Below are 27,150 nucleotides of genomic sequence, written 5' to 3'. Positions count from 1 at the left end.
TTCTTACATCCTCTAGCTGGAATTTTTTGATAAATTTTTCTACATACAAATACCACCCTGTGCACTGAAAAGCAATTGGTTTACATAAATTCCGTTTTTCCCACCTTAAACGCTGAATCACCGTTCCAGCTAAATACTTCGACATTCTAGAAGCCTTGGATTCTTTAAATAAAAGCTCAACAAAAAAACGTACACAATTAATTCCAATAAAAATCTCCGAATTTGGGAAATCCAAGCCTCCATTACGTCTGCTTTTCATTAGAATTTCTCTCCTTGCCTTCTCAATCCCGCTCCCCCATAAAAAAAGGAACAAAACTCTATTCACTTTTTTTAACATAGCAACAGCAGGAGGAAAAACCAAAGCAACATATAAAATCATAGGTAGAATAATGCTTTTGACAATTAAAACCTTCCCCGAAAAAGAAAGATCCCTCATTCTCCACATTTCCAACTTTCTCACAATCCTACCACCTAACTCATCCCAACTTTCTCTCCCTTTCAACTCATCATCAAACACAATACCCAAAATTTTCACACCATTCACCTGTTCCATATCAGGATCACTCACCCGTTCATTACTGAAGAAAAATTTAAATTTGCTCTTACCCCAATTTATTTTAAAAGCAGACGCAATACAAAACATATTTACAATCAACTTCACTCTGGACATATCATACACTGAATCACACAATACACAAATATCATCCATATATCCCAAAGCTTTCACACGCTTTCCATCACACCCGGGCACCACCAAACCTTTCACAACCTTATCATTTCTAATCATTTGCAACAATGGTTCAATCGCACAAATAAAAAGGATGGGAGACAACGGACAACCCTGTCGCACACCAGACATAATACTAAATGATTCTGAAAAAAACCCATTCACCTGCACACAACTCTTTGCATTCGCGTATAATTTCTTCAACAAACTCACAAACTGAACCGGAAAACCCATTCTCTCTAACACTTTGAACAAAAACACATGCGCCACACGATCAAACGCTTTCTCAAAATCTAACGCACACACAATCACCTTCTTATTCCGACCCTTACAATCCTCAAGCATGTCCCGCACCAACGCCACATTCTCATGCAATTTCCTTTTCGGTACCGCACATACCTGATCCTCATCAATCACACACCCAATAACATTCCTCATACGATTCGCAATCAGCTTGGCAAAAATTTTATAATCCGTATTAAGCAAAGTAATTGGTCGCCAGTTTTCTAACCGTCTCTTATCTCCTTTTTTATGCAACAAAACTACCATACCCTTCTTCATCACATCACACATATTCATCCCAGAAAACAACACTCTCATAACATCTATAACATCCTTCCCAATTATATCCCAATATTTCCCATAGAACTCAGCTGGTATTCCATCGATCCCTGGAGACTTATTTTTAGCCATACTTCCCACCACATCCTTTACTTCACCATCCATAATCTCACCAAGCAAAGACTCATATTCACTTTCAGGAACAAAATTACCCACAATATCCAAAAACTCCTCATCATCACCCAGATCACACTTCTTCAAATCATACAGTTGTTTATAAAAATCAGACACCACATCAATCACATCCTTACCAAACACCTCTTTATCATCCTTATCCAATAACACATTCATTCCACTTTTCCCACCACACATTTTTTTAAAGAAAAATCTAGTGCACTTCTCGTGATTATCTCTAACCTCCACCTTAGATCTAAATATTATTTCTTTCCCTTTCTCTCGGAACCACTCCTTAATATCTTTTTTTGTTTTTTCCAAATCGTGTCTTACATCCATACCCAAATTTTTACATTGTTGAAGGAACGTCATCCGCATATTAAAGCGTGAATATTCTAATCTTTTCCTTCTCGCTCTTCTATACCCTATCTGTCTAAAGAAACCACCAATCTTTTTTTTCACCCATACCCACCATTCACACACATTAGAGAAAGAACTTTTCTTCCTAACCCAAACCCCATATTTTTTCCCAAACCTAGTTTTCACCCTTTCATCACTCAGAAAACTAACATTCATCTTCCATACCCCTCTACCATAAAAGAAATTATTTATAACAAAAACCCCCAACAAACACTCGTGATCTGAAAACCACACTCTCTCCTGCGCATAATCTACACATTTCATTGCTGAAATAGAAAAAAAGAAAAAGTCCAGACGAGAATCTGTTCTTCCGTCATCGGCATGGTAAGTAAATGGACCTGGTTTCCTGGTGACAGCGTCCTGCAAAGCAAAGTCCTGCAAAATTTTATTCCACAAAACTCCAGTGACATCCACATTAGACTCTGTGGACCCAGCTCGGGCCTGCTTCTCCAGGATACAGTTAATGTCACCAACAATAATTACAGGAACTTTACCATGAAGAAAAAATTTTAAAGAATCAAAAAGTGCCAACCTATCAGTTTTCACAGCATGGCCATAGATATTGATAAGCCTAAACTGCCACCCCTTATAGGATAGTAACACACAGACACATCTTCCTTCCTGTATAATTTGAGTCTGTTTGATGACAAACTCATTATTTTTAAAAAGAATACCAATTCCATCATTCCTATTTGTGGAAGAAAAAGACCAAATTGCTTCCCCAAACTTCCATTCTTCTTTCCTAGGCATTTTTGACAAACCACATTCTTGTACGCAAACAATGTCACTGCCCTTAGAGGCCAAAAAGTCCAGGACTGCAGCACGCTTGTGAGCAGAGGAGAACACCCGTACATTTTGTGAGACAATTTTTAATCTCAAAGACATGCGGGCATAGTATTGTTAGTGCAATGGAAAGCCATGGAAAAAACCAGAACATATCACGTCCCAGGGAAATACATCGCTCTTTCCAAATTTGCCACATTGACTTCACTGAGGAAACCTTCCCCAGGAGAGCTGGGTACTTCTGAGGCCACCTCAGATGACTTAGGGCTAGAACTGGAGTCACTATCCAGCAAAGAAAAAGGATTTGCATGAGCAGAATCTTCCAATAAGCCTATCTTAAGTCTCTTCACCGCCTTTCCAGACTTCCCCCTTTTTGAGACAACTTTATGGAAGATTTCCGCACTAGTGGCACTAGGCATCCTGGCCTCCTTCTCGTCCTCCTCCGATATTGACCACTCCACTTTTGCTGAATCGTCCATTTTTGACTCTGGGCTAGAAAAGGACAAAATTTGCATACTTGCACCGTTATCAGGGTATGCACACCCACTAGGTGGCGCTGTGTCTTTACCTTCCATAGGTATAACCCCAGGTGTCTCATCAACAGTTGGCTCTGCAGGAGGGACCACACCCAACTCCATGCTGTCAGTATGTGAGGTTAGAACCTCTCCTAATCCAGCTTTCCCAGGGTCCTGAGAAGCAGCCACAGAAACATTGCCAGCTGGCTCTGAAATTACCTCAGAAGAGGCAGCAAGGGAACTTGTTGTTCTCACCTGTCTGCCCCATGTTCTTCTCTCTTGTCCTAAGAAAGGAAACACCTTTGGACATTTCCTACAGGTATGACCAGGCAAACCACAAATATCACACCTGGATGGGGAAATACATGCACTAGCCTCATGTCCTGTTTCCTTGCAATTTCTGCAAACTTTGCCTTTGCATGCATCTTTGGTATGCCCGTAGGAAAAACATGATCTACAAAAGCATGGCATATCTTGGTAGTACAGATATCCCTTATTCCCACCAATGGAAAAATTAGCAGGAGGATTCATCACTCCTCCAATACAGCTGGAGTCAGGTTTCAGCCTGACCCAGTACTTGATATCACCATTAAAGACTCCCCATAAGTTCTTCTGCTCCACACCACCTCTAACATGGGTACAGTAATGAGCTAAAAAGGCCCTGACCAGCCTTCTATCCAAAAATGGGTTATACATATGAATTGTTATACATTTCTCCACTGTAGAAAAAAGAGGTTGCACTTCAATGGATGTTAATGCCTCATGCATGTGTTTTTCCTTTAGCAACTGAAAAACGTTTAAACAGTAGGCGGCCTCAAAAAAGGATACATCATATGTAGCAATATTGCTGAAAGCTTGGATACAGAATACCTCTACCAACTTAACTCCAGCCAGGTCCAGAAGGATGTTCTCAATGATATGTCCAGTATCAACTTCGTCTCTCCTCTGCTCATTCACCACGAAACGGATAGTGTTACGCACAGCTGCCATCTTGAAATGGAATGCCCAACGGCACGATGATCGCTCCCAAAAACGTCGGATAGGACTCCACGAAAGACCGAACCCCCGGCCCAGACCAGGCAATAAACCTGATCTGAGCCAAAAGGCCGAGAAGCGATAACCCGAGCGGCCCTTGCTTTGCCCGAGCCTGTCCCATACTGCTGTTCACCCCTTGCAGCGATTCAGCCTACTCCTAGGCAATTCCATGGGGCCCTGCAGGCTCACACACATTTACAGCTACTAAGCGGGAGGTGAATAAAGGCCGGAGAGGAAGCCAGACAGGATTTGCTTCTTTTGCTTGCACCACAATGCAGTGCTGAAAGAGGAGGAATCTACATAAAAACGCCTTCCTGGCAACGCCCAAATGCCCTCCTGCCATGCAGATAAACACTGGCAGCGGCAGCAAGTGCATGCCCACAGCCACCCCTTGTTCCTTCACACCTTGTATCAGCTTTAATCCAGTCCTGTGCTGCCTGCTGAGCAGCACTGAACAACACTGCCTGGGCCCAGGCTTTTATCTCTGAGGCAGGCCCCATTATGATGTCAGAAAGCTGGCTCTGGAATCCTGAGGGCTCCACTATGACACGTGCAAAGTTCCGTCTGAACTTTATATAAGACTGTGAGGCTCAGTCAGTCACTCAGTGTTGCCTGAGAGGGCAACACTGCAACAGCCGGCCGCCAGGCTGTCTTTTTTTTGCACATTTATTTGCCTCCAGGAGGCCACAAGAGGGAGACAAGGGACTGCAAAATGGAAAATAGGCATCCACCAACTTTACAGACAACTTCTCTTTGCTCCTACAACCTCCATCCTTGCACAGTTTGTTATTCTTCCAGGTAACATAGTAACAAATCCAAATTGCTGCTCTCTTTGTAGGCAAGCAAGGGTTTGTTGCAACTGCAATTCTTACTTCTTCTTGAAATGTAGGGACGACAGTACATTCCATCACATCCACCTAGTGTACACAGGTAGGTCCATTGTGGCGGGTAGGCGGCTGGCTGCTTTAATGGCTGTTTGCTGTTCCCCTACTCCACTCCACTCCACTATTTGACTGTGGTGCTGCATCAATCAGTGGCTGGCTCAGGTGCAGCTCTTTAACTTACCTAGGAGGGAGGGAGGGAGGGAGGGCGGAGAGAAGACAAGGAAGGTGAATGAGCTGTTCCAATGTGAAATGCCGGAAACACAGAAACACAGAAGACACACACACACACACACACAACAAGAGGTGGCAATGTATTCATTAATTGCATTTAATAAATGAGCTCATTATCACACATGACTGTACAAATGCATTGTCCAACAGGTGTTGAAATAATGGGATTAAAAGGGGAGATCCCTTCAGAAAGACAGAAACAATGGCAAAGAGAAAAAACACTTTTGGAATCTGATTTTAGTCAACACATAAGGGAAGGGTGCACCGGTCCTGGAAATACTGCAATACCAGGTCAATGCGTGGAGTGGACAGAGCAAGCTCTATTTCCATCTCCCTGTTCTAAAAATCCATTTAATATATGGTCCCCAGATAGGGGACGTATCAGATATTAAACTGATAAGAACAGATACTACACTTGATCTTAGCCAAAAGGCCGAGAAGCGATAACCCGAGCGGCCCTTGCCTTGCCCGAGCCTGTCCCATACTGCTGTTCACCCCTTGCAGCGATTCAGCCTACTCCTAGGCAATTCCATGGGGCCCTGCAGGCTCACACACATTTACAGCTACTAAGCGGGAGGTGAATAAAGGCCGGAGAGGAAGCCAGACAGGATTTGCTTCTTTTGCTTGCACCACAATGCAGTGCTGAAAGAGGAGGAATCTACATAAAAACGCCTTCCTGGCAACGCCCAAATGCCCTCCTGCCATGCAGATAAACACTGGCAGCGGCAGCAAGTGCATGCCCACAGCCACCCCTTGTTCCTTCACACCTTGTATCAGCTTTAATCCAGTCCTGTGCTGCCTGCTGAGCAGCACTGAACAACACTGCCTGGGCCCAGGCTTTTATCTCTGAGGCAGGCCCCATTATGATGTCAGAAAGCTGGCTCTGGAATCCTGAGGGCTCCACTATGACACGTGCAAAGTTCCGTCTGAACTTTATATAAGACTGTGAGGCTCAGTCAGTCACTCAGTGTTGCCTGAGAGGGCAACACTGCAACAGCCGGCCGCCAGGCTGTCTTTTTTTTGCACATTTATTTGCCTCCAGGAGGCCACAAGAGGGAGACAAGGGACTGCAAAATGGAAAATAGGCATCCACCAACTTTACAGACAACTTCTCTTTGCTCCTACAACCTCCATCCTTGCACAGTTTGTTATTCTTCCAGGTAACATAGTAACAAATCCAAATTGCTGCTCTCTTTGTAGGCAAGCAAGGGTTTGTTGCAACTGCAATTCTTACTTCTTCTTGAAATGTAGGGACGACAGTACATTCCATCACATCCACCTAGTGTACACAGGTAGGTCCATTGTGGCGGGTAGGCGGCTGGCTGCTTTAATGGCTGTTTGCTGTTCCCCTACTCCACTCCACTCCACTATTTGACTGTGGTGCTGCATCAATCAGTGGCTGGCTCAGGTGCAGCTCTTTAACTTACCTAGGAGGGAGGGAGGGAGGGAGGGCGGAGAGAAGACAAGGAAGGTGAATGAGCTGTTCCAATGTGAAATGCCGGAAACACAGAAACACAGAAGACACACACACACACACACACAACAAGAGGTGGCAATGTATTCATTAATTGCATTTAATAAATGAGCTCATTATCACACATGACTGTACAAATGCATTGTCCAACAGGTGTTGAAATAATGGGATTAAAAGGGGAGATCCCTTCAGAAAGACAGAAACAATGGCAAAGAGAAAAAACACTTTTGGAATCTGATTTTAGTCAACACATAAGGGAAGGGTGCACCGGTCCTGGAAATACTGCAATACCAGGTCAATGCGTGGAGTGGACAGAGCAAGCTCTATTTCCATCTCCCTGTTCTAAAAATCCATTTAATATATGGTCCCCAGATAGGGGACGTATCAGATATTAAACTGATAAGAACAGATAAGGTTTCAACAAAGTTTTTTATTGGCAAAAATAATATATTTTACAGACTTTTTTTTTTAAAAATTGAAACCACAAGATAAAATCAATGGCATAATACATAAATATTCATACATTTAAATGAATACAAAAGAATAATAATAAGACCAGTAATACAGATGTTATAATAAAAGTACAGAACAATAGCAGGATAAAATTTGTACAGGGCATAAAAGACATAAAAGAATAAAACCATTTTTATTTACAATGTTATGGTATTCCACATTTGCAAACACCACATGGATGTTGCTTCTTTTACCCCTAGCTGCTTTTTGTCCCTAAGATAATAAATATACATTTCACTTAGGGCATATTTCACACAATTTTTAACGTCAATAAAATCATGTTTAAAAAGCAGAATGTTCCTAACCTTCCAGATGGCATTCTTAAAACAGTTTAAAATGATCCAACAGACCATTTGCTGTTTAAAACTTGGGCAGTTAAAAAGACCATAAAACACGTATTCAAATTTAAGATCTTTAAGACCGCAGGCCCATTTCAGCAATGGGCCTACCTTCCTCCAAACCTCCTGTGCATATGGGCAGTTCCAAAACAGGTGCATTACCGTCTCGTCGTCACCACACCTGTCTCTCGGGCACTTGGCTCTCGCCACCAGTCCTCGCCTATGCTGGAATTCACGGGTAGGGAGGCACTGGTGAACGATTGCCCAGGCAAGGTCCCTGTGCACATTTGCCATAAATTTTCCGAAAACGTTCCGCCACACCACCTTGGACCTTGCCTGTGAGAAATTTGAAACTGCCAGTGTATCTTCCTGCCGCCTACAGGAGAGTGACACTTTTTTCTGGTCCCCCAATATGTCAGGCTCCAATTCTTGGAGACCTAGGAGCCTGACAGTTTTTTCGAGCACCGCATATTGTTTTGGGGGACACAGAAGCACAGGAGAATTCAAAGGGACACGAAACCATCGTTTAAAAATCATGCCCGTAGCGTACTTTAAAAAGTAGCTAAAAATACCATCAGAATTATACATTTTAAAACAGAAGCAAAAGTATTTAATGTAAAAGAAGTTAAAAAGGTTAGGAACATCTCTCCCGCCATTGTCCTTACATCTGTACATAAAATCACGTTTTAGTTTTTCCATTTTGGAACCCCATAAAAACATAAAACAGATCCTGGTCACTTTTTTAATATATAAAATTGTTGGAGGGAAAACCATAGCTACATAAAGCATTATGGGTAATAAAACAGATTTAATTATTAAAACTTTTCCCTCCATGGTGAGATTTCTCAAATTCCACATTAAAACCTTTTTTTCCATTTTGGCAATTACTGAATCCCAATTGGGTCTCCCATCGTTTTCTTGATTAAAAACAATTCCTAAAATTTTTATCTGATCCTGCTGCATGTTAACTCCTGGTGTCACAGAGGAATCCCATACACCAGTATAAAAACAGTCACATTTATCAACGTTTAATTTAAAACCAGAGGCTTCACAAAAAAAGCCGGTGTTCCTCAATGCCCTTCTCATGGAAGCGGCGTCTGGGCATAGGATGGTGGCGTCATCCATATAGCCTAGGATTTTTACCTGGTTCCCCCTTCCTCCAGGTATGGGCACGCCTCTGATGACTTTATCATCTCTTATTAGGGTGAACAGAGGTTCTATGGCACAAATAAAAAGGAGCGGAGACAACGGGCACCCCTGTTTCACCCCTGATAAAAGAGGAACACCTTTAGTTAAAAATCCGTTGATAGAAATTTGGCTAAAACAGGATCTATATAAAAGCTTAATACGTGTTAAAATAATTTCAGGAACAGCCATCTTTTTAAGAACCATAAAAAGATATTCATGGGAGACCCGGTCAAAAGCCTTCTCGAAATCTAAGGATAAAATAGCAAGACTTTGACCCCTTTCTTTAAAATACCAAATGATGTCACGTAAAATATTCAGGGACTCAGTAATTGACCTCCCAGGTACCCCACATACCTGGTTTGGATGGATTAATTTATGAATAAAAGGTTTAAAACGGATTGTTATTAGTTTAGCTAAAATTTTACAATCAACGTTTAAAAGAGTAATAGGACGCCAGTTTTTTAACTGGTCCTTCTCACCTTTTTTAAAAATTAAGGACACAATCCCCCTCCTCCAGGAAGGGGGCAGCTCTTCAGTAATAAAAACTTCCTTATACAATAAAAACATGTCATTCTTTAAAATTTCCCAAAAAGCATGATAAAATTCGATGGGCAGACCATCTTCCCCAGGAGCTTTCCCATTAGAAAAACTTTTAAAAGCAAATAAAAGTTCCTCCAAAGTAATAGTACGGGATAAAACTTCCTGGTCTAAAATATCTAGCTTGACATCAAGGGAATTAAGAACATGTTCTAAAAAGGAAGGGTCAATATTTTTCTTATTAAAAAGAGATTGGTAGAAATTAAAAGCAGAATTTAAAATGCCGACCATAGTGGTTTCTCCTTCAAGGTTTAAAATGACATCTCGTTTATCCATTACCTTTTTGAAGAAGAACCGGGAACACTTCTCGCCATCCTCGAGGTGCTTTACATGTGAATTAAAAATTATTTGTTTCCCTTTCTCTTCTATGGCATGTTTTATTTCAGCTTTAAGATTTAAGATATCATCATCAACATCCATACCAATCTCCTTCAATTTAAAAAGTACATGTAAACGTTTATTAAGAACATAAAACCATTGTTTTTTCTCTTTTGCTTTCTTCTTACCTGCTCGAATAAAAAAAGCTCTGATTTTGGGTTTAATGCCCTCCCACCAGTGTAGCATAGGCTGACTGGGCGCTCTATGGGACTGCCAACACTGGTAGGTCCGCACAAACTCCTCTTTAATGATGGGGTCCTCCAGGAGTGTGGTGTTTAGTCTCCAGGGACCCCTACAAGCTTTTTGCTCTCCCTCTAGCTCCAGGTGCACCGAAAGGAGCTTGTGATCAGATAAAATATTTGTTAAAAGCAAACATTTTTTGGGAATAAAACTATTAGAAGTGAAAATAAAATCAATTCTGGAGCTCACTCTTCCATTGGACCAGGTGGGGCCTGGGTCCGCAGGCAAGAGTTCCCTCCAGCAATCTTTCAGTCTAAAATCACCAATAAAATTCTTGAGCAGGTAAGAAGTACGGTCAATTTTTCGATTAAAATCCCCACCCTGCCGGTGTTCTCCATCTCGTACACAGTTAAAATCACCACCCACCAGCAGGGGGGTAGACCCAACACAAAACAATGGTAAAATCTCTAATAGTTCTGCCCTCTCCTGTTTGGTAGGAGGGGCATAAACGTTTAAAACACGAATTAAAATTCCATTAAAAAGCAAATGTATTAAAATAGCTCTGCCGGGCATGATTTCAGTCACTGTTTGGATGGAGATAAAACGACCTCGGCAGAGCAATCCAACCCCCGCAGAGCGACAGTCATTTCCACCAGACCAGACTGAGGGGCCTAGTTTCCAGTCCATCTTTAAATCTTGATATTCCAAGTCATTAGGGATTCCACATTCTTGAAGCAGGCAAAGGTCAAAGTCCACAGTCTCTAAAAATGAAAATAAAGCAGTCCTGCGAACAGGTCTCTTTAGGGACCTCACATTTAGTGAGGCGACTTTGATAGGAACCAACATAATCTTAGTTGAGGTCAGAGTCCGAACCAGAAGAGTCGTACTCGGAGATCAGCTGCGAATCTGGACCCCCTTTTTGAGGGGTCAATAAATCTTTAATGTAGGCAGGGTCAGAGCCAGATACGTGGGCGGCTCCAACCCCCACACTGCTTTCGTCTGAACTCCGGTAGGCAGCTTTCCTCCGAACTCCGGACTCCTCTTCCTCTCGTTGTCTCTTCGCAGAATGGCTCCTATCCATCTCCTCGAAGTCGCTCTCACCTATCTCTGGCCCCTGGCTGAAGATATCGCTGATGTCTCTACTGGGCAGCTGCACAGGGGCCTGTGAGGTCCCATCACTTTTGGCAACCTTTGCCTGCTTATGGGGAGCCTTCATCGCAAGCCCCTCCACAACCGCAGTGGAGGAACTTTGCTCTGGCCCCCCCGTTGACCGGCAATGGTCAAAACGAGGCTCCAATCCAGCATGTTTGGGGGTTTTCTTAATAGAGCCCTCGTTTGACACAGAGTGTCTCCGCTCCATGCCCACACTCTTGGGACAGGCGTCAGGTCTTACCGCAGAACCTACGGAAGCACGACGCCTGTCGCTAACCACTGCCTCAACAGGGTCCACTGCAGGCGGAGCAGAGGACCCGTCTGCAGAGGTGCCGGTCAACTTATGTCCAGCAGAGTCAGAATTCCTCCTGCTCTGCCTGGACCCGGTGGAATCCCTATGGCCGTCCCTCGAGGCTGACATCGGTGGGCCCCCCGATGGAGCTGTGAAGGACTTTGGCCTGGACCCCTCAGTCGTCAATGCTCGTTTTTGGGCATTACCAGCAGCATCTGCACATGTTGCAAACCGCCGCTCTGGCCCTGGTCTGGGTGGCCCAGATTTCGCTCTGCGGGGGCAGTCTTTAAAAGCATGCCCAGTCATGCCGCACAGATTGCACAATACCTCGGAACTGCATTTTGCCGCTACGTGTCCAACCTGGCCACACCTATTACACTGCACCACATGGGGCCGGTCACAATGTTCTCTGGTGTGGCCATATCTCAAGCAGTTCCGGCAGGCTATTGGCATCTGGGGGTAAAATAAGAATCCTCGATTCTTCCCAATGGCAAAGTTCTGGGGTGGGTGATGTAAGCCTCCAATGCCATTGGGATCCTGGCGGAACTTCACCCAATATTTCCTTTTGCCATTCCAGAAGCTCTGGGTGTTCAAAATTTTGTGTGAGAAGCGGACCTCCCTGCAGTAACGACTGAGGAAGGTTTCAATGTCACACTCTGAGACAAATGGACTGAACATGCACATCACGAGCGGGACTTCTTCCTCCCCGTAGAGGAATAAAAAGTTCAGTCCATTTAGCCGCTCCTCACTCTGGTCCGCATCAGAAAGTCTCTTGTGCATGTTATCGCAACATGCCGCGGCCGTAAAGGATATGGTGTACCGACCGCGGCTTTCCTGGTCGTTGAGACACAGGATGTCCGCCCGCTTCAGCCCCAGGAAGTCCAGCAGAATCACCTCCACAATGAAGCGAAGGTTCTTCCGCTGACGATGGCCTTCTTCCACCTCTATGCGGACGGACTGGCGCAACCGGGTGTCCCCGGATGCGAAACCAAACGTAAATGGCATTTTCAGTGCCTGGGGGCTAAGCCTGTCCCTTATAGCAGCAAGGGCTCAGATTCCACAATTAAGTGAAACCCTCCCCCAAGGCCAAGGATTAGGGTACCCCAGACACCTACGAAGCCCGATAAACGCCCTTGGAATGCTCTTATAACGCCTCAAGGCCGGTTGACCTCTTGGATAAGGCGCGATCGCCGCTCGTTGTCCGGGGGCTAAGCCCACTCCCCAAATAGCAGCAAGGGGGTGAAGTCTCTCTGTTAAAAGAGACGATCCCCCAAGGCCAAGGAGCAGGGTACCCCGGACACCTCCCAACAAAACCAGATGCAGAAATACTACACCTGATCTTGCCAAAAGGCCGAGAAGCGATAACCCGAGCGGCCCTTGCCTTGCCCGAGCCTGTCCCATACTGCTGTTCACCCCTTGCAGCGATTCAGCCTACTCCTAGGCAATTCCATGGGGCCCTGCAGGCTCACACACATTTACAGCTACTAAGCGGGAGGTGAATAAAGGCCGGAGAGGAAGCCAGACAGGATTTGCTTCTTTTGCTTGCACCACAATGCAGTGCTGAAAGAGGAGGAATCTACATAAAAACGCCTTCCTGGCAACGCCCAAATGCCCTCCTGCCATGCAGATAAACACTGGCAGCGGCAGCAAGTGCATGCCCACAGCCACCCCTTGTTCCTTCACACCTTGTATCAGCTTTAATCCAGTCCTGTGCTGCCTGCTGAGCAGCACTGAACAACACTGCCTGGGCCCAGGCTTTTATCTCTGAGGCAGGCCCCATTATGATGTCAGAAAGCTGGCTCTGGAATCCTGAGGGCTCCACTATGACACGTGCAAAGTTCCGTCTGAACTTTATATAAGACTGTGAGGCTCAGTCAGTCACTCAGTGTTGCCTGAGAGGGCAACACTGCAACAGCCGGCCGCCAGGCTGTCTTTTTTTTGCACATTTATTTGCCTCCAGGAGGCCACAAGAGGGAGACAAGGGACTGCAAAATGGAAAATAGGCATCCACCAACTTTACAGACAACTTCTCTTTGCTCCTACAACCTCCATCCTTGCACAGTTTGTTATTCTTCCAGGTAACATAGTAACAAATCCAAATTGCTGCTCTCTTTGTAGGCAAGCAAGGGTTTGTTGCAACTGCAATTCTTACTTCTTCTTGAAATGTAGGGACGACAGTACATTCCATCACATCCACCTAGTGTACACAGGTAGGTCCATTGTGGCGGGTAGGCGGCTGGCTGCTTTAATGGCTGTTTGCTGTTCCCCTACTCCACTCCACTCCACTATTTGACTGTGGTGCTGCATCAATCAGTGGCTGGCTCAGGTGCAGCTCTTTAACTTACCTAGGAGGGAGGGAGGGAGGGAGGGCGGAGAGAAGACAAGGAAGGTGAATGAGCTGTTCCAATGTGAAATGCCGGAAACACAGAAACACAGAAGACACACACACACACACACACAACAAGAGGTGGCAATGTATTCATTAATTGCATTTAATAAATGAGCTCATTATCACACATGACTGTACAAATGCATTGTCCAACAGGTGTTGAAATAATGGGATTAAAAGGGGAGATCCCTTCAGAAAGACAGAAACAATGGCAAAGAGAAAAAACACTTTTGGAATCTGATTTTAGTCAACACATAAGGGAAGGGTGCACCGGTCCTGGAAATACTGCAATACCAGGTCAATGCGTGGAGTGGACAGAGCAAGCTCTATTTCCATCTCCCTGTTCTAAAAATCCATTTAATATATGGTCCCCAGATAGGGGACGTATCAGATATTAAACTGATAAGAACAGATACTACACTTGATCTTAGCCAAAAGGCCGAGAAGCGATAACCCGAGCGGCCCTTGCCTTGCCCGAGCCTGTCCCATACTGCTGTTCACCCCTTGCAGCGATTCAGCCTACTCCTAGGCAATTCCATGGGGCCCTGCAGGCTCACACACATTTACAGCTACTAAGCGGGAGGTGAATAAAGGCCGGAGAGGAAGCCAGACAGGATTTGCTTCTTTTGCTTGCACCACAATGCAGTGCTGAAAGAGGAGGAATCTACATAAAAACGCCTTCCTGGCAACGCCCAAATGCCCTCCTGCCATGCAGATAAACACTGGCAGCGGCAGCAAGTGCATGCCCACAGCCACCCCTTGTTCCTTCACACCTTGTATCAGCTTTAATCCAGTCCTGTGCTGCCTGCTGAGCAGCACTGAACAACACTGCCTGGGCCCAGGCTTTTATCTCTGAGGCAGGCCCCATTATGATGTCAGAAAGCTGGCTCTGGAATCCTGAGGGCTCCACTATGACACGTGCAAAGTTCCGTCTGAACTTTATATAAGACTGTGAGGCTCAGTCAGTCACTCAGTGTTGCCTGAGAGGGCAACACTGCAACAGCCGGCCGCCAGGCTGTCTTTTTTTTGCACATTTATTTGCCTCCAGGAGGCCACAAGAGGGAGACAAGGGACTGCAAAATGGAAAATAGGCATCCACCAACTTTACAGACAACTTCTCTTTGCTCCTACAACCTCCATCCTTGCACAGTTTGTTATTCTTCCAGGTAACATAGTAACAAATCCAAATTGCTGCTCTCTTTGTAGGCAAGCAAGGGTTTGTTGCAACTGCAATTCTTACTTCTTCTTGAAATGTAGGGACGACAGTACATTCCATCACATCCACCTAGTGTACACAGGTAGGTCCATTGTGGCGGGTAGGCGGCTGGCTGCTTTAATGGCTGTTTGCTGTTCCCCTACTCCACTCCACTCCACTATTTGACTGTGGTGCTGCATCAATCAGTGGCTGGCTCAGGTGCAGCTCTTTAACTTACCTAGGAGGGAGGGAGGGAGGGAGGGCGGAGAGAAGACAAGGAAGGTGAATGAGCTGTTCCAATGTGAAATGCCGGAAACACAGAAACACAGAAGACACACACACACACACACACAACAAGAGGTGGCAATGTATTCATTAATTGCATTTAATAAATGAGCTCATTATCACACATGACTGTACAAATGCATTGTCCAACAGGTGTTGAAATAATGGGATTAAAAGGGGAGATCCCTTCAGAAAGACAGAAACAATGGCAAAGAGAAAAAACACTTTTGGAATCTGATTTTAGTCAACACATAAGGGAAGGGTGCACCGGTCCTGGAAATACTGCAATACCAGGTCAATGCGTGGAGTGGACAGAGCAAGCTCTATTTCCATCTCCCTGTTCTAAAAATCCATTTAATATATGGTCCCCAGATAGGGGACGTATCAGATATTAAACTGATAAGAACAGATACTACACTTGATCTTAGCCAAAAGGCCGAGAAGCGATAACCCGAGCGGCCCTTGCCTTGCCCGAGCCTGTCCCATACTGCTGTTCACCCCTTGCAGCGATTCAGCCTACTCCTAGGCAATTCCATGGGGCCCTGCAGGCTCACACACATTTACAGCTACTAAGCGGGAGGTGAATAAAGGCCGGAGAGGAAGCCAGACAGGATTTGCTTCTTTTGCTTGCACCACAATGCAGTGCTGAAAGAGGAGGAATCTACATAAAAACGCCTTCCTGGCAACGCCCAAATGCCCTCCTGCCATGCAGATAAACACTGGCAGCGGCAGCAAGTGCATGCCCACAGCCACCCCTTGTTCCTTCACACCTTGTATCAGCTTTAATCCAGTCCTGTGCTGCCTGCTGAGCAGCACTGAACAACACTGCCTGGGCCCAGGCTTTTATCTCTGAGGCAGGCCCCATTATGATGTCAGAAAGCTGGCTCTGGAATCCTGAGGGCTCCACTATGACACGTGCAAAGTTCCGTCTGAACTTTATATAAGACTGTGAGGCTCAGTCAGTCACTCAGTGTTGCCTGAGAGGGCAACACTGCAACAGCCGGCCGCCAGGCTGTCTTTTTTTTGCACATTTATTTGCCTCCAGGAGGCCACAAGAGGGAGACAAGGGACTGCAAAATGGAAAATAGGCATCCACCAACTTTACAGACAACTTCTCTTTGCTCCTACAACCTCCATCCTTGCACAGTTTGTTATTCTTCCAGGTAACATAGTAACAAATCCAAATTGCTGCTCTCTTTGTAGGCAAGCAAGGGTTTGTTGCAACTGCAATTCTTACTTCTTCTTGAAATGTAGGGACGACAGTACATTCCATCACATCCACCTAGTGTACACAGGTAGGTCCATTGTGGCGGGTAGGCGGCTGGCTGCTTTAATGGCTGTTTGCTGTTCCCCTACTCCACTCCACTCCACTATTTGACTGTGGTGCTGCATCAATCAGTGGCTGGCTCAGGTGCAGCTCTTTAACTTACCTAGGAGGGAGGGAGGGAGGGAGGGCGGAGAGAAGACAAGGAAGGTGAATGAGCTGTTCCAATGTGAAATGCCGGAAACACAGAAACACAGAAGACACACACACACACACACACAACAAGAGGTGGCAATGTATTCATTAATTGCATTTAATAAATGAGCTCATTATCACACATGACTGTACAAATGCATTGTCCAACAGGTGTTGAAATAATGGGATTAAAAGGGGAGATCCCTTCAGAAAGACAGAAACAATGGCAAAGAGAAAAAACACTTTTGGAATCTGATTTTAGTCAACACATAAGGGAAGGGTGCACCGGTCCTGGAAATACTGCAATACCAGGTCAATGCGTGGAGTGGACAGAGCAAGCTCTATTTCCATCTCCCTGTTCTAAAAATCCATTTAATATATGGTCCCCAGATAGGGGACGTATCAGATATTAAACTGATAAGAACAGATAAGGTTTCAACAAAGTTTTTTATTGGCAAAAATATTATATTTTACAGACTTTTTTTTAAAATTGAAACCACAAGATAAAATCAATGGCATAATACATAAATATTCATACATTTAAATGAATACAAAAGTAATAATAATAAGACCAGTAATACAGATGTTATAATAAAAGTACAGAACAATAGCAGGATAAAATTTATACAGGGCATAAAAGACATAAAAGAATAAAACCATTTTTATTTACAATGTTATGGTATTCCACATTTGCAAACACCACATGGATGTTGCTTCTTTTACCCCTAGCTGCTTTTTGTCCCTAAGATAATAAATGTACATTTCACTTAGGGCATATTTGACACAATTTTTAACATCAATAAAATCATGTTTAAAAAGCAGAATGTTCCTAACCTTCCAGATGGCATTCTTAAAACAGTTTAAAATGATCCAACAGACCATTTGCTGTTTAAAACTTGGGCAGTTAAAAAGACCATAAAACACGTATTCAAATTTAAGATCTTTAAGACCGCAGGCCCATTTCAACAATGGGCCTACCTTCCTCCAAACCTCCTGTGCATATGGGCAGTTCCAAAACAGGTGCATTACCGTCTCGTCGTCACCACACCTGTCTCTCGGGCACTTGGCTCTCGCCACCAGTCCTCGCCTATGCTGGAATTCACGGGTAGGGAGGCACTGGTGAACGATTGCCCAGGCAAGGTCCTTGTGCACATTTGCCATAAATTTCCCGAAAACGTTCCGCCACACCACCTTGGACCTTGCCTGTGAGAAATTTGAAACTGCCAGTGTATCCTCCTGCCGCCTACAGGAGAGTGACACTTTTTTCTGGTCCCCCAATATGTCAGGCTCCAATTCTTGGAGACCTAGGAGCCTGACAGTTTTTTCGAGCACCGCATATTGTTTTGGGGGACACAGAAGCACAGGAGAATTCAAAGGGACACGAAACCATCGTTTAAAAATCATGCCCGTAGCGTACTTTAAAAAGTAGCTAAAAATACCATCAGAATTATACATTTTAAAACAGAAGCAAAAGTATTTAATGTAAAAGAAGTTAAAAAGGTTAGGAACATCTCTCCCGCCATTGTCCTTACATCTGTACATAAAATCACGTTTTAGTTTTTCCATTTTGGAACCCCATAAAAACATAAAACAGATCCTGGTCACTTTTTTAATATATAAAATTGTTGGAGGGAAAACCATAGCTACATAAAGCATTATGGGTAATAAAACAGATTTAATTATTAAAACTTTTCCCTCCATGGTGAGATTTCTCAAATTCCACATTAAAACCTTTTTTTCCATTTTGGCAATTACTGAATCCCAATTGGGTCTCCCATCGTTTTCTTGATTAAAAACAATTCCTAAAATTTTTATCTGATCCTGCTGCATGTTAACTCCTGGTGTCACAGAGGAATCCCATACACCAGTATAAAAACAGTCACATTTATCAACGTTTAATTTAAAACCAGAGGCTTCACAAAAAAAGCCGGTGTTCCTCAATGCCCTTCTCATAGAAGCGGCGTCTGGGCATAGGATGGTGGCGTCATCCATATAGCCTAGGATTTTTACCTGGTTCCCCCTTCCTCCAGGTATGGGCACGCCTCTGATGACTTTATCATCTCTTATTAGGGTGAACAGAGGTTCAATGGCACAAATAAAAAGGAGCGGAGACAACGGGCACCCCTGTTTCACCCCTGATAAAAGAGGAACACCTTTAGTTAAAAATCCGTTGATAGAAATTTGGCTAAAACAGGATCGATATAAAAGCTTAATACGTGTTAAAATAATTTCAGGAACAGCCATCTTTTTAAGAACCATAAAAAGATATTCATGGGAGACCCGGTCAAAAGCCTTCTCGAAATCTAAGGATAAAATAGCAAGGCTTTGACCCCTTTCTTTAAAATACCAAATGATGTCACGTAAAATATTCAGGGACTCAGTAATTGACCTCCCAGGTACCCCACATACCTGGTTTGGATGGATTAATTTATGAATAAAAGGTTTAAAACGGATTGTTATTAGTTTAGCTAAAATTTTACAATCAACGTTTAAAAGAGTAATAGGGCGCCAGTTTTTTAACTGGTCCTTCTCACCTTTTTTAAAAATTAAGGACACAATCCCCCTCCTCCAGGAAGGGGGCAGCTCTTCAGTAATAAAAACTTCCTTATACAATAAAAACATGTCATTCTTTAAAATTTCCCAAAAAGCATGATAAAATTCGATGGGCAGACCATCTTCCCCAGGAGCTTTCCCATTAGAAAAACTTTTAAAAGCAAATAAAAGTTCCTCCAAGGTAATATTACGGGATAAAACTTCCTGGTCTAAAATATCTAGCTTGGCATCAAGGGAATTAAGAACATGTTCTAAAAAGGAAGGATCAATATTTTTCTTGTTAAAAAGAGATTGGTAGAAATTAAAAGCAGAATTTAAAATGCCGACCATAGTGGTTTCTCCTTCAAGGTTTAAAATGACATCTCGTTTATCCATTACCTTTTTGAAGAAGAACCGGGAACACTTCTCGCCATCCTCGAGGTACTTTACATGTGAATTAAAAATTATTTGTTTCCCTTTCTCTTCTATGGCATGTTTTATTTCAGCTTTAAGATTTAAAATATCATCATCAACATCCATACCAATCTCCTTCAATTTAAAAAGTACATGTAAACGTTTATTAAGAACATAAAACCATTGTTTTTTCTCTTTTGCTTTCTTCTTACCTGCTCGAATAAAAAAAGCTCTGATTTTGGGTTTAATGCCCTCCCACCAGTGTAGCATAGGCTGACTGGGCGCTCTATGGGACTGCCAACACTGGTAGGTCCGCACAAACTCCTCTTTAATGATGGGGTCCTCCAGGAGTGTGGTGTTTAGTCTCCAGGGACCCCTACAAGCTTTTTGCTCTCCCTCTAGCTCCAGGTGCACCGAAAGGAGCTTGTGATCAGATAAAATATTTGTTAAAAGCAAACATTTTTTGGGAATAAAACTATTAGAAGTGAAAATAAAATCAATTCTGGAGCTCACTCTTCCATTGGACCAGGTGGGGCCTGGGTCCGCAGGCAAGAGTTCCCTCCAGCAATCTTTCAATTTAAAATCACCAATAAAATTCTTGAGCAGGTAAGAAGTACGGTCAATTTTTCGATTAAAATCCCCACCCTGCCGGTGTTCTCCATCACGTACACAGTTAAAATCACCACCCACCAGCAGGGGGGTAGACCCAACACAAAACAATGGTAAAATCTCTAATAGTTCTGCCCTCTCCTGTTTGGTAGGAGGGGCATAAACGTTTAAAACACGAATTAAAATTCCATTAAAAAGCAAATGTATTAAAATAGCTCTGCCGGGCATGATTTCAGTCACTGTTTGGATGGAGATAAAACGACCTCGGCAGAGCAATCCAACCCCCGCAGAGCGACAGTCATTTCCACCAGACCAGACTGAGGGGCCTAGTTTCCAGTCCATCTTTAAATCTTGATATTCCAAGTCATTAGGGATTCCACATTCTTGAAGCAGGCAAAGGTCAAAGTCCACAGTCTCTAAAAATGAAAATAAAGCAGTCCTGCGGACAGGGCTCTTTAGGGACCTCACATTTAGTGAGGCGACTTTGATAGGAACCAACATAGTCTTAGTTGAGGTCAGAGTCCGAACCAGAAGAGTCGTACTCGGAGATCAGCTGCGAGTCTGGACCCCCTTTTTGAGGGGTCAATAAATCTTGGATGTTGGTAGGGTCAGAGCCAGATACGTGGGCGGCTCCAACCCCCACACTGCTCTCATCCGAACTCCGATAGGCAGCTTTCCTCCGAACTCCGGACTCCTCTTCCTCTCGCTGTCTCTTTGCAGAATGGCTCCTATCCATCTCCTCGAAGTCGCTCTCACCCATCTCTGGCCCCTGGCTGAAGATATCGCTGATGTCCTTACTGGGCAGCTGCACAGGGGCCTGTGAGGTCCCATCACTCTTGGCAACCTTTGCCTGCTTACGGGGAGCCTTCATCGCAAGCCCCTCCACAACCGCAGTGGAGGAACTTTGCTCCGACCCCCCCGTTGACCGGTAATGGTCAAAACGAGGCTCCAATCCAGCATATTTTAGGGTTTTCTTAATGGAGCCCTCGTCTGACACAGAGTGTCTCCGCTCCATGCCCACACTCTTGGGACAGGCGTCAGGTCCTACTGCAGAACCTACGGAGCCACGACGCCTGTCGCTAACCACTGCCTCAACAGGGTCCACTGCAGGCGGAGCAGAGGACCTGTTTGCAGAGGTGCCGGTCAACTTATGTCCAGCAGAGTCAGAATTCCTCCTGCTCTGCCTGGACCCGGTGGAATCCCTATGGCCGTCCCTCGAGGCTGACATCGGTGGGCCCCCCGATGGAGCTGTGAAGGACTTTGGCCTGGACCCCTCAGTCGTCAATGCTCGTTTTGGGGCATTACCAGCGGCGTCTGCACATGTTGCAAACTGCCGCTCTGGCCCTGGTCTGGGTGGCCCAGATTTCGCTCTGCGGGGGCAATCTTTAAAAGCATGCCCAGTCATGCCGCACAGATTGCACAACACCTCGGAACTGCATTTTGCCGCCACGTGTCCAACCTGGCCACACCTGTTACACTGCACCACATGGGGCCGGTCACAATGTTCTCTGGTGTGGCCATATCTCAAGCAGTTCCGGCAGGCTATTGGCATCTGGGGGTAAAATAAGAATCCTCGATTCTTCCCAATGGCAAAGTTCTGGGGTGGGTGATGTAAGCCTCCAATGCCATTGGGATCCTGGCGGAACTTCACCCAATATTTCCTTTTGCCGTTCCAGAAGCTCTGGGTGTTCAAGATTTTGTGTGAGAAGCGGACCTCCCTGCAGTAACGACTGAGGAAGGTTTCAATGTCACACTCTGAGACAAATGGACTGAACATGCACATCACGAGCGGGACTTCTTCCTCCCCGTAGAGGAATAAAAAGTTCAGTCCATTTAGCCGCTCCTCACTCTGGTCCGCATCAGACAATCTTTTGTGCATGTTGTCGCAACATGCCGCGGCCGTAAAGGATATGGTGTACCGACCGCGGCTTTCCTGGTCATTGAGACACAGGATGTCCGCCCGCTTGAGCCCCAGGAAGTCCAGCAGAATCACCTCCACAATGAAGCGAAGGTTCTTCCGCTGGCGATGGCCTTCTTCCACCTCGATGCGGACGGACTGGCGCAACCGGGTGTCCCCGGATGCAAATCCAAATGTAAATGGCATTTTCAGTGCCTGGGGGCTAAGCCTGTCCCTTATAGCAGCAAGGGCTCAGATTCCACAATTAAGTGGAACCCTCCCCCAAGGCCAAGGATTAGGGTACCCCAGACACCTACGAAGCCCGATAAACGCCCTCGGAACGCTCTTAGAAAAACGCCTCAAGGCCGGTTGACCTCTTGGGTAAGGCGCGATCGCAACTCGTTGTCCGGGGGCTAAGCCCACTCCCCAAATAGCAGCAAGGGGGTGAAGTCTCTCTGTGAAAAGAGACGATCCCCCAAGGCCAAGGAGCAGGGTACCCCGGACACCTCCCAACAAAACCAGATGCAGAAATACTACACCTGATCTTGCCAAAAGGCCGAGAAGCGATAACCCGAGCGGCCCTTGCCTTGCCCGAGCCTGTCCCATACTGCTGTTCACCCCTTGCAGCGATTCAGCCTACTCCTAGGCAATTCCATGGGGCCCTGCAGGCTCACACACATTTACAGCTACTAAGCGGGAGGTGAATAAAGGCCGGAGAGGAAGCCAGACAGGATTTGCTTCTTTTGCTTGCACCACAATGCAGTGCTGAAAGAGGAGGAATCTACATAAAAACGCCTTCCTGGCAACGCCCAAATGCCCTCCTGCCATGCAGATAAACACTGGCAGCGGCAGCAAGTGCATGCCCACAGCCACCCCTTGTTCCTTCACACCTTGTATCAGCTTTAATCCAGTCCTGTGCTGCCTGCTGAGCAGCACTGAACAACACTGCCTGGGCCCAGGCTTTTATCTCTGAGGCAGGCCCCATTATGATGTCAGAAAGCTGGCTCTGGAATCCTGAGGGCTCCACTATGACACGTGCAAAGTTCCGTCTGAACTTTATATAAGACTGTGAGGCTCAGTCAGTCACTCAGTGTTGCCTGAGAGGGCAACACTGCAACAGCCGGCCGCCAGGCTGTCTTTTTTTTGCACATTTATTTGCCTCCAGGAGGCCACAAGAGGGAGACAAGGGACTGCAAAATGGAAAATAGGCATCCACCAACTTTACAGACAACTTCTCTTTGCTCCTACAACCTCCATCCTTGCACAGTTTGTTATTCTTCCAGGTAACATAGTAACAAATCCAAATTGCTGCTCTCTTTGTAGGCAAGCAAGGGTTTGTTGCAACTGCAATTCTTACTTCTTCTTGAAATGTAGGGACGACAGTACATTCCATCACATCCACCTAGTGTACACAGGTAGGTCCATTGTGGCGGGTAGGCGGCTGGCTGCTTTAATGGCTGTTTGCTGTTCCCCTACTCCACTCCACTCCACTATTTGACTGTGGTGCTGCATCAATCAGTGGCTGGCTCAGGTGCAGCTCTTTAACTTACCTAGGAGGGAGGGAGGGAGGGAGGGCGGAGAGAAGACAAGGAAGGTGAATGAGCTGTTCCAATGTGAAATGCCGGAAACACAGAAACACAGAAGACACACACACACACACACACAACAAGAGGTGGCAATGTATTCATTAATTGCATTTAATAAATGAGCTCATTATCACACATGACTGTACAAATGCATTGTCCAACAGGTGTTGAAATAATGGGATTAAAAGGGGAGATCCCTTCAGAAAGACAGAAACAATGGCAAAGAGAAAAAACACTTTTGGAATCTGATTTTAGTCAACACATAAGGGAAGGGTGCACCGGTCCTGGAAATACTGCAATACCAGGTCAATGCGTGGAGTGGACAGAGCAAGCTCTATTTCCATCTCCCTGTTCTAAAAATCCATTTAATATATGGTCCCCAGATAGGGGACGTATCAGATATTAAACTGATAAGAACAGATACTACACTTGATCTTAGCCAAAAGGCCGAGAAGCGATAACCCGAGCGGCCCTTGCCTTGCCCGAGCCTGTCCCATACTGCTGTTCACCCCTTGCAGCGATTCAGCCTACTCCTAGGCAATTCCATGGGGCCCTGCAGGCTCACACACATTTACAGCTACTAAGCGGGAGGTGAATAAAGGCCGGAGAGGAAGCCAGACAGGATTTGCTTCTTTTGCTTGCACCACAATGCAGTGCTGAAAGAGGAGGAATCTACATAAAAACGCCTTCCTGGCAACGCCCAAATGCCCTCCTGCCATGCAGATAAACACTGGCAGCGGCAGCAAGTGCATGCCCACAGCCACCCCTTGTTCCTTCACACCTTGTATCAGCTTTAATCCAGTCCTGTGCTGCCTGCTGAGCAGCACTGAACAACACTGCCTGGGCCCAGGCTTTTATCTCTGAGGCAGGCCCCATTATGATGTCAGAAAGCTGGCTCTGGAATCCTGAGGGCTCCACTATGACACGTGCAAAGTTCCGTCTGAACTTTATATAAGACTGTGAGGCTCAGTCAGTCACTCAGTGTTGCCTGAGAGGGCAACACTGCAACAGCCGGCCGCCAGGCTGTCTTTTTTTTGCACATTTATTTGCCTCCAGGAGGCCACAAGAGGGAGACAAGGGACTGCAAAATGGAAAATAGGCATCCACCAACTTTACAGACAACTTCTCTTTGCTCCTACAACCTCCATCCTTGCACAGTTTGTTATTCTTCCAGGTAACATAGTAACAAATCCAAATTGCTGCTCTCTTTGTAGGCAAGCAAGGGTTTGTTGCAACTGCAATTCTTACTTCTTCTTGAAATGTAGGGACGACAGTACATTCCATCACATCCACCTAGTGTACACAGGTAGGTCCATTGTGGCGGGTAGGCGGCTGGCTGCTTTAATGGCTGTTTGCTGTTCCCCTACTCCACTCCACTCCACTATTTGACTGTGGTGCTGCATCAATCAGTGGCTGGCTCAGGTGCAGCTCTTTAACTTACCTAGGAGGGAGGGAGGGAGGGAGGGCGGAGAGAAGACAAGGAAGGTGAATGAGCTGTTCCAATGTGAAATGCCGGAAACACAGAAACACAGAAGACACACACACACACACACACAACAAGAGGTGGCAATGTATTCATTAATTGCATTTAATAAATGAGCTCATTATCACACATGACTGTACAAATGCATTGTCCAACAGGTGTTGAAATAATGGGATTAAAAGGGGAGATCCCTTCAGAAAGACAGAAACAATGGCAAAGAGAAAAAACACTTTTGGAATCTGATTTTAGTCAACACATAAGGGAAGGGTGCACCGGTCCTGGAAATACTGCAATACCAGGTCAATGCGTGGAGTGGACAGAGCAAGCTCTATTTCCATCTCCCTGTTCTAAAAATCCATTTAATATATGGTCCCCAGATAGGGGACGTATCAGATATTAAACTGATAAGAACAGATTTTTGATTGAAAATTGCTTTATTGACAATCAATCGTCATCATACAAACATTACTGCGACGCAGCGCAAGCCATGAAGCAGCAAATAATAAATAATAACAGTCGTCAAACATAACATGACAGTATAATACACAGTACAGGCTAGCCTATGCTATACATTACACCACATGCTACACTAACATTCTTGCATTCACTAACGCCAAACAACAAAGCATTACAGACAAGTGATGGGATAGGGGAGTGGGTAGGAGGGGATAGGGAAGGGGGAAATCACAGGCCCGAAGCTTTATTGAAAGACAACACACAAGAAGGGAGAGTGGGGGGAAGGGGAGTATCAGTCCTCTTCCTCATCGACGTCCGGGCTGTCCCAGGTGGAATAGTCTCTGAGCAGGCTGTGGATCAGCCTGCGGCAGTCCTGGACGGACACACTCTCTCTCCGCAAAATCAGACGATTCCTGGCGAACCATATAGCGTCCTTAAAACAGTTCATAAGGCGCCAGGCTTCCTGGATTGCTCCATCCGTGGTATTCCCAGGAAATAGTCCATAAAGTACCGAGCGGTACGACAGTCTGTTCCTGGGAACTGAGTCCTTGAGTTCGTGTTCCAAGGCTTTCAACAGACCCTGTGCAAAGGGGCACTGCCAGAAAATGTGCAAAGATGTTTCCTCCGTGAAGGGGCACCTGGGGCAGTACCGGGTCTTGCACAGGTTGCGGGCATGCATGAATGACCTAAGAGGCAGTCCTCCCTGGATGGCCATCCATGAAATGTCCTTGTGCCCGTTGGTCAACCTGCCAGATGACACGTTAGTCCAAACAGTCTCCAACGTGTCGGCATGAAGCCCTGGAACAAACTCCAGTGAGTCCTTTGCTCTGATGTGCTTGTGGATCGTCTTAGGTTTCCACAAGTCGGGCTTAAGACCCTCCAGTTGATGCTCCCTCACAAACCGGACGACATCTCCGTAGAACCAGGGAGCGTGCCAGTTGTAAGGGAAGGAGCTGTCCCACTTGTCCCAGCCAAAACCTCGCCAGAGGGGAAGGAGGAAGTAGCGGGACATGGCCTTGCCCGCAGAGCCGTTTGCTGTCCTCAGAGTCCTACGAACACAGTCACATACAAAAGCGATCCGCAGCAGAGTGGGAATGTCGGGTATACCCTTCCCACCTTTGCGGGGCTCCTTGTACATAACAGTCCGCTTTACTCTGTCCATTTTCGAGCCCCAGATGAAGCGAAACACAGTCCTGGTAATGGCCCTCGAGACGGTGGCAAGAGGGGGCCATGCCTGTGCAGTGTATTGTAGCACAGGCAAGACTTCGTTACGCAGGACCATTGCTTTGCCCTCGATAGTGAGTTGTCTGAGGCTCCACAGTCCGATCCTTTGGTTGACTTTGGCCAAGCGTTCTTCCCACGACTTTAGGGCTGCACCTTCCTTACCGAACCAGACTCCCAGA

At 45.6% G+C, this 27,150-nt stretch overlaps 7 non-coding genes across 7 annotated transcripts; all 7 read right to left on the bottom strand.

Moving 5' to 3' along the window:
* Nucleotides 1–5,584: 5,584 nt before the first annotated feature.
* On the bottom strand, nucleotides 5,585–5,775 carry LOC142727987 (U2 spliceosomal RNA). The gene has a single exon (XR_012877398.1). It is a non-coding gene; the product is annotated as a U2 spliceosomal RNA (small nuclear RNA).
* Nucleotides 5,776–7,061: 1,286 nt separating this feature from the next.
* Nucleotides 7,062–7,253, bottom strand: LOC142728031 (U2 spliceosomal RNA). Its single transcript, XR_012877438.1, has one exon. It is a non-coding gene; the product is annotated as a U2 spliceosomal RNA (small nuclear RNA).
* Nucleotides 7,254–14,091: 6,838 nt separating this feature from the next.
* Nucleotides 14,092–14,282, bottom strand: LOC142727986 (U2 spliceosomal RNA). The gene has a single exon (XR_012877397.1). It is a non-coding gene; the product is annotated as a U2 spliceosomal RNA (small nuclear RNA).
* Nucleotides 14,283–15,568: 1,286 nt separating this feature from the next.
* Nucleotides 15,569–15,759, bottom strand: LOC142727985 (U2 spliceosomal RNA). The gene has a single exon (XR_012877396.1). It is a non-coding gene; the product is annotated as a U2 spliceosomal RNA (small nuclear RNA).
* Nucleotides 15,760–17,045: 1,286 nt separating this feature from the next.
* Nucleotides 17,046–17,237, bottom strand: LOC142727959 (U2 spliceosomal RNA). Its single transcript, XR_012877384.1, has one exon. It is a non-coding gene; the product is annotated as a U2 spliceosomal RNA (small nuclear RNA).
* Nucleotides 17,238–24,076: 6,839 nt separating this feature from the next.
* LOC142727984 (U2 spliceosomal RNA) lies at nucleotides 24,077–24,267 on the bottom strand. Its single transcript, XR_012877395.1, has one exon. It is a non-coding gene; the product is annotated as a U2 spliceosomal RNA (small nuclear RNA).
* Nucleotides 24,268–25,553: 1,286 nt separating this feature from the next.
* Nucleotides 25,554–25,740, bottom strand: LOC142728030 (U2 spliceosomal RNA). Its single transcript, XR_012877437.1, has one exon. It is a non-coding gene; the product is annotated as a U2 spliceosomal RNA (small nuclear RNA).
* Between the last annotated feature and the right edge of the window lie 1,410 nt (nucleotides 25,741–27,150).

This window comes from Rhinoderma darwinii, unplaced genomic scaffold (assembly GCF_050947455.1).
Source record: "Rhinoderma darwinii isolate aRhiDar2 unplaced genomic scaffold, aRhiDar2.hap1 Scaffold_658, whole genome shotgun sequence".
NCBI lineage: Eukaryota > Metazoa > Chordata > Amphibia > Anura > Rhinodermatidae > Rhinoderma > Rhinoderma darwinii.
The sequence above is the reverse complement of the archived record's forward strand: the minus strand, read 5'-3'. Positions and strand labels throughout refer to the sequence as shown.